The sequence below is a fragment of the Scyliorhinus canicula genome, chromosome 3 (genome assembly GCF_902713615.1).
Source record: "Scyliorhinus canicula chromosome 3, sScyCan1.1, whole genome shotgun sequence".
Classification (NCBI taxonomy): Eukaryota; Metazoa; Chordata; class Chondrichthyes; order Carcharhiniformes; family Scyliorhinidae; genus Scyliorhinus; species Scyliorhinus canicula.
The window spans coordinates 42223575-42240760 of NC_052148.1; the positions used below are offsets into that span (position 1 = coordinate 42223575).

Consider the following 17186-nt stretch of genomic DNA (forward strand, 5'->3'; position numbering starts at 1 on the left):
ATGCAAATGAATGTGTACCCACAAAGTTGAACAGTGGCCTAACCAGCGCAATCTCAGGCACATACATGCCCGATATTCAGGGGGCCGTGGCCCCAACGCCGCTATCTAAATGCACACTCCGAGATTTGTGAACTTGGGAGAATTTTCTGGAGGTCATCCGTGTTGGGCGCTCTCCTGCCCATTTTAAACAGCGGTCCTGGGATTGGGAATCAGTGTAAAGAGGAGGGGCCGACCAAGTGGAGATGCTTTATAGAAATATTTTTTTCCCCCCTCCCCAAAGAAGCTGTCACTGATGCGCTCGGTGGTTGCGAGCTTTGGGCAGCCCCGGGAAGCAGGGAGGGGAGGGTCCTGGAGTTGGTTAATGCTCCCGCCCTCCCATTTCACCGCGCCTCACTGAAACCTGATCTCTTCAGTTTCTCTCAGTGCCGCTGCCTCTCCTTCTCACAGTTAAAGTCAGCCAGCCAGGCTTTCACATACACTCTCACTCACACACACACACTCAGTCGCTGTCAGCCGAGCCAAGCAACACCCAGAGTCTCCCCACCCTGGGAGGAAAAACAACACACCAGCAACTCTTCCCAAACTAAAATCAGCTCAAACAAAAAAAAAACAACGCTCTGTCCTCAGTTTTTTTTTCTGTTTTAACACAAAAACGGAGAGGCGCAGGAGGAGGAAAGCTTGAAGAGAAAATGTCCAGCTCTCCTGAGTGAAAACCACAGTGATACAGAGAGGAGCCGCGAACGGCTGCTTTGCCGGGCACCGAGGAGGGAGCGCTTGCAGAGGTTACCCTTTCTGGGGGAAGGGGGCGGCCCGCTGACAGCCTCCCAGCCCCGTTGGATTTACAAATGACTTGAACCTTCGGAGGGTAGTCTTCGTTCCTCGACGCTTTTACGCCCGCCCGAGGAGAACCGTAAACTTTCAGGCTGCGGGGGATTCCTGACTGAGTCGGATCGCCACCTTTTGGTTTTGTAACTTGGAGGGAACAGCGCAGTTTCCTGTCACTGGTCAGTATCTCTCTCATTTTCATGGACGGACGGTTTATTCTAACGTCAGTTCATCGGCCTTGCATTGGGGTGTGAGTGGAGGGGGCTGCTCATCCCTTGAGGTAGCAGCTATCAGCCAATTAGGGGTGTATGATATATGGAGACAGGGAAGCGTGTGGAGGAGGGTCGGGAGCTGGACAACACTGGACAGGGTTTGCCCCTGGAAAGTGTGAGCTGGTGGGTCAGGCAATGATTGCTAACTAGTGAACCCTGTTTATATATATATATATATATATATATATTAAATACTGTGTATACTCACACACAGACATTTGCAAACTTTATTCTGCGGGAGCGAGCTGTTAAACCCCAGAGTTCGGAGTATCGAACTGTTTGCAAAGCTGTAGGCAGTGTCCACTGGAATTAGAAAGTCACCGCTAGCGGTCGGAGAGTTAAACGTGTAGAAGTTTTCATCTGATCGCCCAGCTGACGGATTCAGATTTTCCTTTTATGTTTTTAAACAAAAAAAGAGGGCAGGTTGTTGGACAGCGACATGAACAATGATCTGAATGATAAAGCATGGCTATATTGTATTTATATCCACTTTCTTGGCATCGCTGGTCCGCCTCTCCAGAATGAAAACAACTGTCTGAGTTGTGGAGCCTCTCCAAAGGGGACAGGGCAGTGACCAACTGGAAAGCGGGAGCTGCTGAATGATCCCACACCAAGGCTGGAGTGATTTACTGACTGAACCTTGAGGCCGCCCCCGTGAACTCTACCTTTAGTGTCTGTTTCAAATGGAGAGCTTCACTGAGACATCTCCCAGCCGAATACATACATCTTGCTATTTGTAACTTCACCCTTGTGCCCGCCTTCTCCCCATCCCTATGAGCCTGTCAAGTTACCTTTCCAAGACCCCAAACGATCAATTTGAGAATCTCCGCGGCTTTCCTGATTTCCCCCCCTCCCGAAGTGAGTGCGAATAGGTGGGTCTGAAAAGAGAGTCCATCCCGGGATCAGCTTCATTGCCATATCGTTCACAGCCCGGCACCAGACACCGCAAACACTTGGCCAATGTGAGCGGGGCTGCAGAGGTCTGCGTGAAGCTTTTCCGCCGCAGGCTCGGATCAAGTTGCCCTTTGATTCCCAGTTGCGGCTAAACCCAGTGTTCAAAGGCGGAATGGCTGAATCTTTTGCAGAGTGACCACCTTCCTAATACTTTTCACCCTGACCTGTAGTGGGTTGTGCCAGGTTGGACAGCCATAGGGGCATGCCTGGGTTAAGAAACAATTGCTGCAGGGTGATATGAAATCATTCGAAAATGATCGATGGGGTTACGGGGGTTTTTGGAAAGGGTTACTGGAACCACCAGTAACCCTTCCCAAACAGAATGACCAGTAACCCTTCCCAAACAGAATGACCAGTAACCCTTCCCAAACAGAGTCACCAGTAACCCTTCCCAAACAGAGTCACCAGTAACCCTTCCCAAACAGAGTCACCAGTAACCCTTCCCAAACAGAGTCACCAGTAACCCTTCCCAAACAGCCACCAGTAACCCTTCCCAAACAGAATGACCAGTAACCCTTCCCAAACAGAATCACCAGTAACCCTTCCCAAACAGAGTCACCAGTAACCCTTCCCAAACAGAGTCACCAGTAACCCTTCCCAAACAGAGTCACCAGTAACCCTTCCCAAACAGCCACCAGTAACCCTTCCCAAACAGAATCACCAGTAACCCTTCCCAAACAGAATCACCAGTAACCTTCCCAAACAGAATCACCAGTAACCCTTCCCAAACAGAACCACCAGTAACCCTTCCCAAACAGAATCACCAGTAACCCTTCCCAAACAGAGTCACCAGTAACCCTTCCCAAACAGCCACCAGTAACCCTTCCCAAATGGAGTCACCAGTAACCCTTCCCAAACAGAGTCACCAGTAACCCTTCCCAAACAGAGTCACCAGTAACCCTTCCCAAACAGAGTCGCCAGTAACCCTTCCCAAACAGAATGACCAGTCACCCTTCCCAAACAGAACCACCAGTAACCCTTCCCAAACAGAATCACCAGTAACCCTTCCCAAACAGAATCACCAGTAACCCTTCCCAAACAGAATCACCAGTCACCCTTCCCAAACAGTCACCAGTCACCCTTCCCAAATGGAGTCACCAATAACTCTTCCCAGTCACCAGTCACCCTTCCCAAACAGTCACCAGTCACCCTTCCCAAATGGAGTCACCAGTAACTCTTCCCAGTCACCAGTAACCCTTCCCAAACAGAATGACCAGTCACCCTTCCCAAACAGTCACCAGTAACCCTTCCCAAATGGAGTCACCAGTAACTCTTCCCAGTCTCCAGTAACCCTTCCCAAACAGAGTCACCAGTAACCCTTCCCAAACAGAGTCACCAGTAACCCTTCCCAAACAGAGTCACCAGTAACCCTTCCCAAACAGAGTCACCAGTAACCCTTCCCAAACAGAATCACCAGTAACCCTTCCCAAACAGTCACCAGTAACCCTTCCCAAACAGTCACCAGTAACCCTTCCCAAACAGAATGACCAGTAACCCTTCCCAAACAGAGTCACCAGTAATCCTTCCCAAACAGAATCACCAGTAACCCTTCCCAAACAGAATCACCAGTAACCCTTCCCAAACAGAGTCACCAGTAACCCTTCCCAAACAGAATCACCAGTAACCCTTCCCAAACAGAATCACCAGTCACCCTTCCCAAATGGAGTCACCAATAACTCTTCCCAGTCACCAGTCACCCTTCCCAAACAGTCACCAGTAACCCTTCCCAAACAGAGTCACCAGTAACCCTTCCCAAACAGAGTCACCAGTAACCCTTCCCAAACAGAATCACCAGTAACCCTTCCCAAACAGAGTCACCAGTAACCCTTCCCAAACAGAGTCACCAGTAACCCTTCCCAAACAGAGTCACCAGTAACCCTTCCCAAACAGTCACCAGTAACCCTTCCCAAACAGAGTCACCAGTAACCCTTCCCAAACAGAATCACCAGTAACCCTTCCCAAACAGAGTCACCAGTAACCCTTCCCAAACAGAATGACCAGTAACCCTTCCCAAACAGAGTCACCAGTAACCCTTCCCAAACAGAATCACCAGTAACCTTCCCAAACAGAATCACCAGTAACCCTTCCCAAACAGAGTCACCAGTAACCCTTCCCAAACAGCCACCAGTCACCCTTCCCAAACAGTCACCAGTAACCCTTCCCAAATGGAGTCACCAGTAACCCTTCCCAAACAGAATCACCAGTAACCCTTCCCAAACAGAATCACCAGTAACCCTTCCCAAACAGAGTCACCAGTAACCCTTCCCAAACAGAGTCACCAGTAACCCTTCCCAAACAGAGTCACCAGTAACCCTTCCCAAACAGAGTCACCAGTAATCCTTCCCAAACAGAATCACCAGTAACCCTTCCCAAACAGAGTCACCAGTAATCCTTCCCAAACAGAATCACCAGTAACCCTTCCCAAACAGAGTCACCAGTAATCCTTCCCAAACAGAATCACCAGTAACCCTTCCCAAACGGAGTCACCAGTAACCCTTCCCAAACAGAGTCACCAGTAACCCTTCCCAAACAGAGTCACCAGTAACCCTTCCCAAACAGAGTCACCAGTAACCCTTCCCAAACAGTCACCAGTAACCCTTCCCAAACAGAATCACCAGTCACCCTTCCCAAACAGAGTCACCAGTAACCCTTCCCAAACAGAATCACCAGTAACCCTTCCCAAACAGAGTCACCAGTAACCCTTCCCAAACAGAGTCACCAGTAACCCTTCCCAAACAGAATCACCAGTAACCCTTCCCAAACAGAATCACCAGTAACCCTTCCCAAACAGAATCACCAGTAACCCTTCCCAAACAGAATCACCAGTAACCCTTCCCAAACAGAATCACCAGTAACCCTTCCCAAACAGAATCACCAGTAACCCTTCCCAAACAGAATCACCAGTAACCCTTCCCAAACAGAATCACCAGTAACCCTTCCCAAACAGAATCACCAGTAACCCTTCCCAAACAGAATCACCAGTAACCCTTCCCAAACAGAATCACCAGTAACTCTTCCCAAACACTCACCAGTAACTCTTCCCAGTCACCAGTAACCCTTCCCAAACAGAGTCACCAGTAACCCTTCCCAAACAGAGTCACCAGTAACCCTTCCCAAACACTCACCAGTAACCCTTCCCAAACAGAATCACCAGTAACCCTTCCCAAACAGAGTCACCAGTAACCCTTCCCAAACAGAATCACCAGTCACCCTTCCCAAACAGTCACCAGTCACCCTTCCCAAATGGAGTCACCAATAACTCTTCCCAGTCACCAGTCACCCTTCCCAAACAGTCACCAGTAACCCTTCCCAAACAGAATCACCAGTAACCCTTCCCAAACAGAGTCACCAGTAACCCTTCCCAAACAGAGTCACCAGTAACCCTTCCCAAACACGCACCAGTAACCCTTCCCAAACAGAATCACCAGTAACCCTTCCCAAACAGAGTCACCAGTAACCCTTCCCAAACAGAATCACCAGTCACCCTTCCCAAACAGTCACCAGTCACCCTTCCCAAATGGAGTCACCAATAACTCTTCCCAGTCACCAGTCACCCTTCCCAAACAGTCACCAGTAACCCTTCCCAAACAGAATCACCAGTAACCCTTCCCAAACAGAGTCACCAGTAACCCTTCCCAAACAGAGTCACCAGTAACCCTTCCCAAACAGAATCACCAGTAACCCTTCCCAAACAGAGTCACCAGTAACCCTTCCCAAACAGAGTCACCAGTAACCCTTCCCAAATGGAGTCACCAGTAACCCTTCCCAAACAGAGTCGCCAGTAACCCTTCCCAAACAGAGTCACCAGTAACCCTTCCCAAACAGAGTCACCAGTAACCCTTCCCAAACAGAATGACCAGTCACCCTTCCCAAACAGAGTCACCAGTAACCCTTCCCAAACAGAGTCACCAGTAACCCTTCCCAAACAGAATCACCAGTAACCCTTCCCAAACAGAATCACCAGTAACCCTTCCCAAACAGAATCACCAGTAACCCTTCCCAAACAGAATCACCAGTAACCCTTCCCAAACAGAATCACCAGTAACCCTTCCCAAACAGAATCACCAGTAACCCTTCCCAAACAGAATCACCAGTAACCCTTCCCAAACAGAGTCACCAGTAACCCTTCCCAAACAGAATCACCAGTAACCCTTCCCAAACAGAATCACCAGTAACCCTTCCCAAACAGAATCACCAGTAACCCTTCCCAAACAGAATCACCAGTAACCCTTCCCAAACAGAATCACCAGTAACCCTTCCCAAACAGAATCACCAGTAACCCTTCCCAAACAGAATCACCAGTAACCCTTCCCAAACAGAATCACCAGTAACTCTTCCCAAACACTCACCAGTAACTCTTCCCAGTCACCAGTAACCCTTCCCAAACAGAGTCACCAGTAACCCTTCCCAAACAGAGTCACCAGTAACCCTTCCCAAACACTCACCAGTAACCCTTCCCAAACAGAATCACCAGTAACCCTTCCCAAACAGAGTCACCAGTAACCCTTCCCAAACAGAATCACCAGTCACCCTTCCCAAACAGAATCACCAGTCACCCTTCCCAAACAGTCACCAGTCACCCTTCCCAAATGGAGTCACCAATAACTCTTCCCAGTCACCAGTCACCCTTCCCAAACAGTCACCAGTAACCCTTCCCAAACAGAATCACCAGTAACCCTTCCCAAACAGAGTCACCAGTAACCCTTCCCAAACAGAGTCACCAGTAACCCTTCCCAAACACGCACCAGTAACCCTTCCCAAACAGAATCACCAGTAACCCTTCCCAAACAGAGTCACCAGTAACCCTTCCCAAACAGAATCACCAGTCACCCTTCCCAAACAGTCACCAGTCACCCTTCCCAAATGGAGTCACCAATAACTCTTCCCAGTCACCAGTCACCCTTCCCAAACAGTCACCAGTAACCCTTCCCAAACAGAATCACCAGTAACCCTTCCCAAACAGAGTCACCAGTAACCCTTCCCAAACAGAGTCACCAGTAACCCTTCCCAAACAGAATCACCAGTAACCCTTCCCAAACAGAGTCACCAGTAACCCTTCCCAAACAGAGTCACCAGTAACCCTTCCCAAATGGAGTCACCAGTAACCCTTCCCAAACAGAGTCGCCAGTAACCCTTCCCAAACAGAGTCGCCAGTAACCCTTCCCAAACAGTCACCAGTAACCCTTCCCAAACAGAATGACCAGTAACCCTTCCCAAACAGAATGACCAGTAACCCTTCCCAAACAGAATGACCAGTAACCCTTCCCAAACAGAATGACCAGTAACCCTTCCCAAACAGAGTCACCAGTAACCCTTCCCAAACAGAGTCACCAGTAACCCTTCCCAAACAGAGTCACCAGTAACCCTTCCCAAACAGAGTCACCAGTAACCCTTCCCAAACAGAGTCACCAGTATCCCTTCCCAAACAGAGTCACCAGTAACCCTTCCCAAACAGAGTCACCAGTAACCCTTCCCAAACAGAGTCACCAGTAACCCTTCCCAAACAGAGTCACCAGTAACCCTTCCCAAACAGAATCACCAGTAACCCTTCCCAAACAGAATCACCAGTAACCCTTCCCAAACAGAGTCACCAGTAACCCTTCCCAAACGGAGTCACCAGTAACCCTTCCCAAACAGCCACCAGTAACCCTTCCCAAACAGAATCACCAGTAACCCTTCCCAAACAGAATCACCAGTAACCCTTCCCAAACAGCCACCAGTAACCCTTCCCAAACAGCCACCAGTAACCCTTCCCAAACAGCCACCAGTAACCCTTCCCAAACAGAGTCACCAGTAACCCTTCCCAAACAGAATCACCAGTAACCCTTCCCAAACAGAGTCACCAGTAACCCTTCCCAGTCACCAGTAACCCTTCCCAAACAGAATCACCAGTAACCCTTCCCAAACAGAGTCTCCAGTAACCCTTCCCAAACAGAGTCACCAGTAACCCTTCCCAAACAGAATCACCAGTAACCTTCCCAAACAGTCACCAGTCACCCTTCCCAAACAGAATCACCAGTAACCTTCCCAAACAGTCACCAGTCACCCTTCCCAAACAGAGTCACCAGTAACCCTTCCCAAACAGAATCACCAGTAACCCTTCCCAAACAGAGTCACCAGTAACCCTTCCCAAACGGAGTCACCAGTAACCCTTCCCAAACAGAGTCACCAGTAACCCATCCCAAACAGAATCACCAGTAACCCTTCCCAAACAGAGTCACCAGTAACCCTTCCCAAACAGAGTCACCAGTAACTCTTCCCAAACAGTCACCAGTCACCCTTCCCAAACAGAATCACCAGTAACCCTTCCCAAACAGAGTCACCAGTAACCCTTCCCAAACAGAGTCACCAGTAACCCTTCCCAAACAGAATCACCAGTAACCCTTCCCAAACAGAGTCACCAGTAATCCTTCCCAAACAGAGTCACCAGTAACCCTTCCCAAACAGAATCACCAGTAACCCTTCCCAAACAGAATCACCAGTAACCCTTCCCAAACGGAGTCACCAGTAACCCTTCCCAAACAGAATCACCAGTAACCCTTCCCAAACAGAGTCACCAGTAACCCTTCCCAAACAGAATCACCAGTAACCCTTCCCAAACGGAGTCACCAGTAACCCTTCCCAAACGGAGTCACCAGTAACCCTTCCCAAACGGAGTCACCAGTAACCCTTCCCAAACGGAGTCACCAGTAACCCTTCCCAAACGGAGTCACCAGTAACCCTTCCCAAACGGAGTCACCAGTAACCCTTCCCAAACAGTCACCAGTAACCCTTCCCAAACAGTCACCAGTAACCCTTCCCAAACAGAATCACCAGTAACCCTTCCCAAACAGTCACCAGTAACCCTTCCCAAACAGAATGACCAGTAACCCTTCCCAAACAGAGTCACCAGTAACCCTTCCCAAACAGAGTCACCAGTAACCCTTCCCAAACAGAGTCACCAGTAACCCTTCCCAAACAGAGTCACCAGTAACCCTTCCCAAACAGAGTCACCAGTAACCCTTCCCAAACAGAATCACCAGTAACCCTTCCCAAACAGTCACCAGTAACCCTTCCCAAACAGAGTCACCAGTAACCCTTCCCAAACAGAGTCACCAGTAATCCTTCCCAAACAGAGTCACCAGTAACCCTTCCCAAACAGAGTCACCAGTAACCCTTCCCAAACAGAGTCACCAGTAACCCTTCCCAAACAGAGTCACCAGTAACCCTTCCCAAACAGAATGACCAGTAACCCTTCCCAAACAGAGTCACCAGTAACCCTTCCCAAACAGAGTCACCAGTAACCCTTCCCAAACAGAATCACCAGTAACCCTTCCCAAACAGAGTCACCAGTAACCCTTCCCAAACAGAGTCACCAGTAACCCTTCCCAAACAGAATCACCAGTAACCCTTCCCAAACAGAATCACCAGTAACCCTTCCCAAACAGAATGACCAGTAACCCTTCCCAAACAGTCACCAGTAACCCTTCCCAAACAGAGTCACCAGTAACCCTTCCCAAACAGAATCACCAGTAACCCTTCCCAAACAGAATCACCAGTAACCCTTCCCAAACAGAGTCACCAGTAACCCTTCCCAAACAGAATCACCAGTAACTCTTCCCAAACACTCACCAGTAACCCTTCCCAAACAGAGTCACCAGTAACCCTTCCCAAACAGTCACCAGTAACCCTTCCCAAACAGAGTCACCAGTAACCCTTCCCAAACAGAATCACCAGTAACCCTTCCCAAACAGAGTCACCAGTAACCCTTCCCAAACAGAATCACCAGTAACTCTTCCCAAACACTCACCAGTAACTCTTCCCAGTCACCAGTAACCCTTCCCAAACAGAATCACCAGTAACCCTTCCCAAACAGTCACCAGTAACCCTTCCCAAACAGAGTCACCAGTAACCCTTCCCAAACAGAGTCACCAGTAACCCTTCCCAAACAGAGTCACCAGTAACCCTTCCCAAACAGAATCACCAGTAACTCTTCCCAAACACTCACCAGTAACTCTTCCCAGTCACCAGTAACCCTTCCCAAACAGAGTCACCAGTAACTCTTCCCAAACAGAGTCACCAGTAACCCTTCCCAAACAGAATCACCAGTAACCCTTCCCAAACAGAGTCACCAGTAACCCTTCCCAAACAGAGTCACCAGTAACCCTTCCCAAACAGAGTCACCAGTAACCCTTCCCAAACAGCCACCAGTAACCCTTCCCAAACAGTCACCAGTAACCCTTCCCAAACAGAATCACCAGTAACCCTTCCCAAACAGAGTCACCAGTAACCCTTCCCAAACAGAGTCACCAGTAACCCTTCCCAAACAGAATCACTAGTAACCCTTCCCAAACAGAGTCACCAGTAACCCTTCCCAAACAGAGTCACCAGTAACCCTTCCCAAACAGAGTCACCAGTAACCCTTCCCAAACAGAGTCACCAGTAACCCTTCCCAAACAGAGTCACCAGTAACCCTTCCCAAACAGAATCACCAGTAACCCTTCCCAAACAGAATCACCAGTAACCCTTCCCAAACAGAGTCACCAGTAACCCTTCCCAAACAGAATGACCAGTAACCCTTCCCAAACAGAATCACCAGTAACTCTTCCCAAACACTCACCAGTAACTCTTCCCAGTCACCAGTAACCCTTCCCAAACAGAGTCACCAGTAACCCAAAGTAGCCCATTGCCTTTTACCCAGTGCTGATGTAGGTGGCGAGCCCCTGACGCTGACCTCCAACACAGTGTGGAGGACCCAGTGTCATTCAGGTGAAAGCAGTGGCGACATTGGCTCTTTCGAGAACACTTCACACGTTGAGAATGAAGTATTAACCCTGTCGGCACACCGGTTGCACGTCCGTTTACAAAATGCAAATATGGCAGCCGCTGTCGGTGTTTCTCTCTCTCTGCGAGAAAGAGTGAGCAACCCACAGCTACTCAGCACGAAATGGAGAGGAATTGGTTGGAGGTTGGCTTCGGGGGAGGGGGTAATCCAGGCGAATCCTGCGTTGGGGCAGTTACCGTGCCTCGAATCGTGCACGTTGTGGCGTAATCACATTTTTAATAATAGACGGTTAAAAAAAAACTGAATTTAAAAATATGCAAAACTAAAACGGAAAACGTATTTGAAAGGATGGGTTGACCTTTCGGATCTGACTCAGAACACTTATCATCCACCCAAAAGCAATACATGTGAACGGTCTGCAGCTGCCTATGGAAGGCAGACCCTTTCTCTTCCAGATGTGTGCCTGACCCGCTGTGCGTTTCCAGCAATTTTATTTCGAGAACTGCACAGAGTCTAAGAGGTGTACATAAGGTGTGTGATGGAAAATGTACGTTCATAAAGTTGTAAAAGGGAGCTCAGTATGCTCAGCATATTTCAATTCCCCAGTGCAGCATTCAGCCTTGCTGTTACACAGAGTGCCATTCTTCTTGTTGTACAGTGTACTCCTGTGAGACTCTTTCTACAATATTATACACATTTATTAGCGATGTAGAGGAGCGAGTGTGTGCTGTAAGGCAGTAAAAAGAGGCATGTGTGTGGAACAAAGAGAAACCTGGTAACGTCACCAAAAGGAGGCGCCTTCGGGCACCTGAGATTAATGACATTTGACTGAGTTACACTTAGCGTGGGAAATGAATAATTAGCCAGTTAGCGGCTCGTGGTATGCGGGGCAGGACTGGAGATTGTAGAATGATGCACTTCAGGAAAGAACATGAGCCTCATTATCCCCTAAGTTTAAAAATCAGCCTTCCAGAAGATGAACAACAGACAAAGGAGTTTTCCTTTAAAACAAAATCCGAGATAATGAACTTTCCACAATGAAAGACATTTGAGCTTTATTTCTGTTCTGAATGTTTATTCCTAATAAACTGAATCTAGTGCAAGGTCAATGCAAATGAAAGGAATCGGTCATATCTTTGACAATGGGCTTTTCAAATACAAATGGTATCTCTTTTTGGTTGCTGTGTGTTACTGCAGCCTTGAAGGGGTTAACATGTATGCATCGATCAGGGGTAATCTGCACTGGCAGAAATAACTGCCAACAAATTAAAAACACGTTGGGCAGTAGGATGTCGCAGTGGCCAGCACTGCTGCCTCACGGTGCCAAGGTCCCAGGTTCGATCCCAGCTCTGGGTCACAGTCCGTGTGGAGTTTGCACATTCTCCCCATGTTTGCATGGGTTTTGCCCCCACAACCCAAAGATGTGCAGGATAGGTGAATTGGCCACGCTAAATTGCCCCTTAATTGGAAAAAAGGAATTGGGTACTCTAAAATTAAAAAAAAAAAGTTAAATTTGAGAATGACCAACTCACTGGTCATTTGAATGGTTACCATTAGGTTCAGGTACCCTTGCAGTTCGATACAGTCTTTGTGCTGACTCAAACTTTTAATATCTTTCAATAATTGTTTTGTTGCATTGGCGAAACCGTTAAAGTGCATATCCCCTCTGTGACACTCCAAGAGCAATGACGAGGCACTGTCGCTATCATTGTTCTCCAAGTTAGGTGAGGAAAGGCTAACATGGCCCCTTTCTCCTGATCATTGTGCAGTGGCCCTTCTGGATGTGTGTGAATTCTGGTTGAGGAGAGGGTCATACGAACATATAAATTTGGGGCAGGAGTAGGCCACTCAGCCCCTCTAACCTGCCCTGTCATTCAATATGATCATGGCTGATCTGATTGTAACCTCAACACCACATTCCTGCCCACACTCGATAACCTATTACCTCCTTGCTAATAAGGTTCTGCTCTGATGTACTCTATAGTGAGATAGCTTGCTGGCACTCAGCAACACTCTCTCATGAACATTGGCCATTTGAATGGAGTATCAGAGGGCAACAAGTTCCCCTGGCAGCATATCCAAGAAAGTGAGTGAATGCTTTGCAGAAAGAAGCAGGAGACAGAGAAAGTTGGCGAAAAATATATGAGACCCATCCAAAACGAATTCAAAAATACCTTCACACGATCACATCTCAGTACTGTGCATTATGCTTGTCCGAGAATCAATCAAATGTCTCTGGTTTTGATTCTATCAAGAATGTTGCTGTGGAAAATGGAATAATTCTGCTGTGGACCCATTGCACGGAGCTTTTCCTCCCATCTTACTGAGTATATATACCACTTGCCGTGCTACTCAGCTGCATAAATTGGGGTTGACTTTGGGTAAGTCTCTAGTCTGTGTTGAGGTAGTTGGTATCAAATGGAGTAAACTAACCCCAGCAGCTTTAAGCTATACCATAGGGCAAAGGGCCCCCTAATGCAGGGAAAGGATGCAAGTGTGACTGTCGGGCCTAGCAGGCAATGGACCCAGTTGTGATGGCTCCCATAATGAATGGTTACTGTCTGTACAAAACAAAATGAGGTTTTCGGTAAGATGCGAGAAAGCACCGGTTCCTGTGAATCCAAAATTGAGGAGTGGAGAAAATAATTTAGTAAAGATGGGGAGGGAGGCAGAATTATTTGGCAGAGTGTAACATTGGGGGGGCGACAATTGGAAACATTTATATAATGGATGGCCTCAAGATGCCTCAGTGCTCCACAGCCTGATATTTGACGTAGTTACTGCTGTTATAGAGGACGCAGCATTTTGGCACAGAGTGGCACACTTACACACCCGTTATCTTAGTGGCAAAAAATCATTTGTAACTGCAGATGTGGCAGTCCAAGCATGCAGGTTATATAACGCCACCTGTGTGGGAGTATTGATGGACCAGATTTTGCCCTTTTCACTTTGAAAAGGTTCTTCGACAGTTGAGATGTGTCGTGCTCCCACCAAATTAACTCATTCTGAATCTAAGATTGGGGTTAAAACACAAGTGATATCTCCAGGGTAAGCTTCCCAGCATTCAAAGCGTAATGGCTACTCACAGCTGAGCCAGCGGTTCCCTTCTTGGTCTGTCCTGAGTTTGCTGATGGTGGCCAGGACTGTGATAGTGATTGTACAATTCAAGGCATAGTATTCCTCTGCTAGGGAGGGAGAAAGCAGCACCAACAAAATGCATTGTCATAGCTCCTTTAATAGTAGAAAATGTCCCAAGATCCATGGGTTCCCACTCCCGATGGTTATCTAGTGACCCCTACTGGAAAATGTATGTGTAAACCGTTAATTATATAATACTATATATAGTTCAGGGCAGCGTTGCTGCCTTCACAGCGCCAGGGACCCAGGTTCAATTCCAGCCTGGGGTGACTGTGTGGAGTTTGCACTTCCTCCCTGTGTCTGCGTGGGGTTCCTCCGGGTGCTCCGGTTTCCTCCCAAAGTCCAAAGAAGTGGTTAGGTGGATTGGCCATGCTAAAGTGCCCCTTAGTGTCCAAAGATGAGGTTGGGTTACGCGGATAGGGCAGGGTGCGGACCTAGGTAGGGTGCTCTATCAGAGGGTTGGTGCAGACTCCTTCTGCACTGTAGGAATTCTATGAAGCAGGTCATTCACCCCAACAAATCTACACTGGTATATTTCTTCCTGTGCTGTGAGCAATCTCATTTAATCCTACCCTCTTAGTTCTATCCAACACCCATTAACATTTCTCTTTCGCATGCAATGATCTAACTTGTATGAGTATTAGATAGGGACAGGATTGGACCTGGATCTGGTGTTCATCCCTAGATTGCCTGTACTCACTGTCTGGACTCGCACATGAAGGTTTACTTACTGCTTGTATGAAACACCAAAAGGTGGTGCTGTCGGAACCCCTCCCTAATGGCAAGGCGTTGCCATCAATACAGGAGGAGGGACTATTAAAGAGGGAGGGGAGGTAAATCCTTTCTTACTCTGGGGCATTTTCAAGAGTGTGTCAATTCGAAACAAAAACAAATCTGAAGTAATTGACACTTTTTTTTTACAAAGCCGGTTGTATCTCTGCTGAGTTCAAGGTTATAGGCTGCGTCAGTGTGATTTATTTTCTATCCTGCTCTCCCAAAATGTTTTTTTTTTTTGCTCGTTTTTTTTCTCTCCCTTGGCTTCCTTTTCATCTGTTGCCAACCAACACATGAGTTCGGACAGCAGAATTTTGTGTGGCTCCATCTTCAGATCTTTTTATCTTTTAGTTGTTTGCTCAGCATCGAGTCCATCTTCAGTTCCTCTCTCAGTTGTGGCGCTCTTTTCCCCAACTCTGAAACCAAGGCCTTGGCCCGCAGAACAATTTTCCTAAATGAATGAATGAAATGAAAATCGCTTATTGTCACGAGTAGGCTTCAAATGAAGTTACTGTGAAAAGCCCCTAGTCGCCACATTCCGGCACCTGTTCGGGGAGGCTGTTACGGGAATTGAACCGTGCTGCTGGCTTTCTTTAGTCTGCTTTCAAAGCCAGCGATTAGCCCTGTGAGCTAAACAGCCCCAGAGACAAAATGCTTTGTCTCGTCACCACTCTCCTTTGGACATTTGCAATGTCAAGTTCAAAGATGTGTCTGGGCTCCTCTTGGGTGTCCTGGCCAACGTTCCTTCCTTAAAGATCTCCGTCAAAAACAGGTTAGCTGCTAAGTCCTTTCTGGGAAATGCCACCTTTTGAATGATACATTAAACTGAGGCCCCAACTGCTTGCTTGGATGGATGCAAAATAATCCAGTACAGTATTTTGAAGAAAAGCGGGGAAGTTAACTCTGGTGTCCCAGCAAATATTTATCCCTCAGTCTACATAACACACAAAAAAAAAGCATATTACCAGGTAGATTATTTTTGTTCTGCTGTGTTCGCCCAGTGCCTGCTAACTGCTTCATTTTCCACACTAGGACAGTGGCTACACTTCACATTGGCTGTGAAGCACTTTGAGGAGTCTGGTGGCCGTGGAAGGCGCTATATCAATGCAAATCTCTTTTTTATTGAATAATGGGTGTTTTGGGATGTTGTGATAAGGCGCGGTACAAATGCAAGTTTATTTGCCTTTATTTCCTTTCAAAAAATCTGTCCCTCACCGCGTGTTCAAGTCTGCCCTCTCCCTTCATCTCCCTCCCGTCTCGCTCCCCATTTGTAAAGTGCTCCCTTCATGTGAAGCTCACAATACCAATCCAAGTTCTTTGGAATTAACCCGTGTGGCAGGTTTGAAAAGCATTGAAGTGTTCATGACATATTGCCCCCCCCCCCCCCCCCCCCCCCCCCCCCCCCAAAATACCAGGATCCTGTGCTTCAGGTTTAAAAATTAACCAGGTTGTGGGGACCCGTTGCAGTAGCTAATGTTTAGCTGCTGGTTGTATGGACCTGGAAGAGCAGAATGACAATAAATCGTTACATTCGAGTGACTGCATTGGGTTATCATTAACTGTGAGCTTCGCGTTGGGCTGTCCCTTTACAAATCCTACCAAGAAAGGGTGCTACCCTCCTCAACATCTAAGCATGTGGAAACTTAAGTCACCCAGGTTTCCCATTCATAGTTGCTCTTTAGTAACCCTGCACACATTGACACCAGTGAAGATTAGATTTAGGATCTCTTTTTTAATATCTCAGACACAAAAACAGAAAACACCGGACAATCTCAGCAGGTCTGACAGCATCTATGTAGAGAAAAGGAAGCTAATGTTTTGAGTCTGGATGACTCTTTGTCAAAGAGTTAATATCTCAGCTTGGATAACTATCCAATGCTGATTGTTTAACTCAAAAGCCAAGAATAACCACTTGGGTGAGATAATACAGGACACCCAGCACTTGGGGAAATTTACTCCCAATAAGAATGAACAATTTTATAACTGGAAAATAAATCCTTTCACCAATTCCATCAATGGTGTTTAAATCCTGTGCTGTAAAATGAGTTCATTCAGGAGAGTAGCTGTACTTCTAATACAAATTCCTTCCTCTCTCCCACCCCCTGACACCACTTCAAATCAAGCTATATGAACATATAGGTAACACAAAACATTTGGTAAGGCTGTTTGTATTAATTGCCCATCAACATTTGACCAATTTATTTGACTGATCCGTCCAACTACTACACTTCATTCTATGACACCTTTTGAAAACAGAAATTTGTTTTATAAGTGCTTCTTCCTAGTATGTTAAATCGGTAATAATCTCATGCCCTGAATCCTCTGAGATTGTATTTATTGGTCACAATATATTTTAAAATTCTTGCAAATTTACAATGCAATTGATGAAACTGTGCGAAAGATATTTCCAATATCTACTTGAGAGAGATACTGTAAATGGAGCTTTGAAAAGATTGTCT

The 17186-nt window shown here is 47.3% G+C and overlaps 1 protein-coding gene across 6 annotated transcripts in view; it reads left to right on the plus strand.

Moving 5' to 3' along the window:
- LOC119963931 (fibroblast growth factor receptor 3-like) overlaps window positions 1-17186 on the plus strand; it is a 254152-nt gene that overhangs the window by 35063 nt on the left and 201903 nt on the right. Inside the window, exon 1 of one of the 6 annotated variants that reach the window (XM_038793358.1) lies at window positions 218-1004. The exons of 1 other annotated variant lie outside the window; for it this stretch is intronic. The gene's annotated coding sequence lies outside the window, so the exon portion shown is untranslated. Of the gene's footprint in view, window positions 1-217; window positions 1005-17186 lie in introns of those variants that run through there. 4 more of the 6 variants (XM_038793357.1, XM_038793354.1, XM_038793360.1 and 1 more) reach the window with 4 other exon arrangements.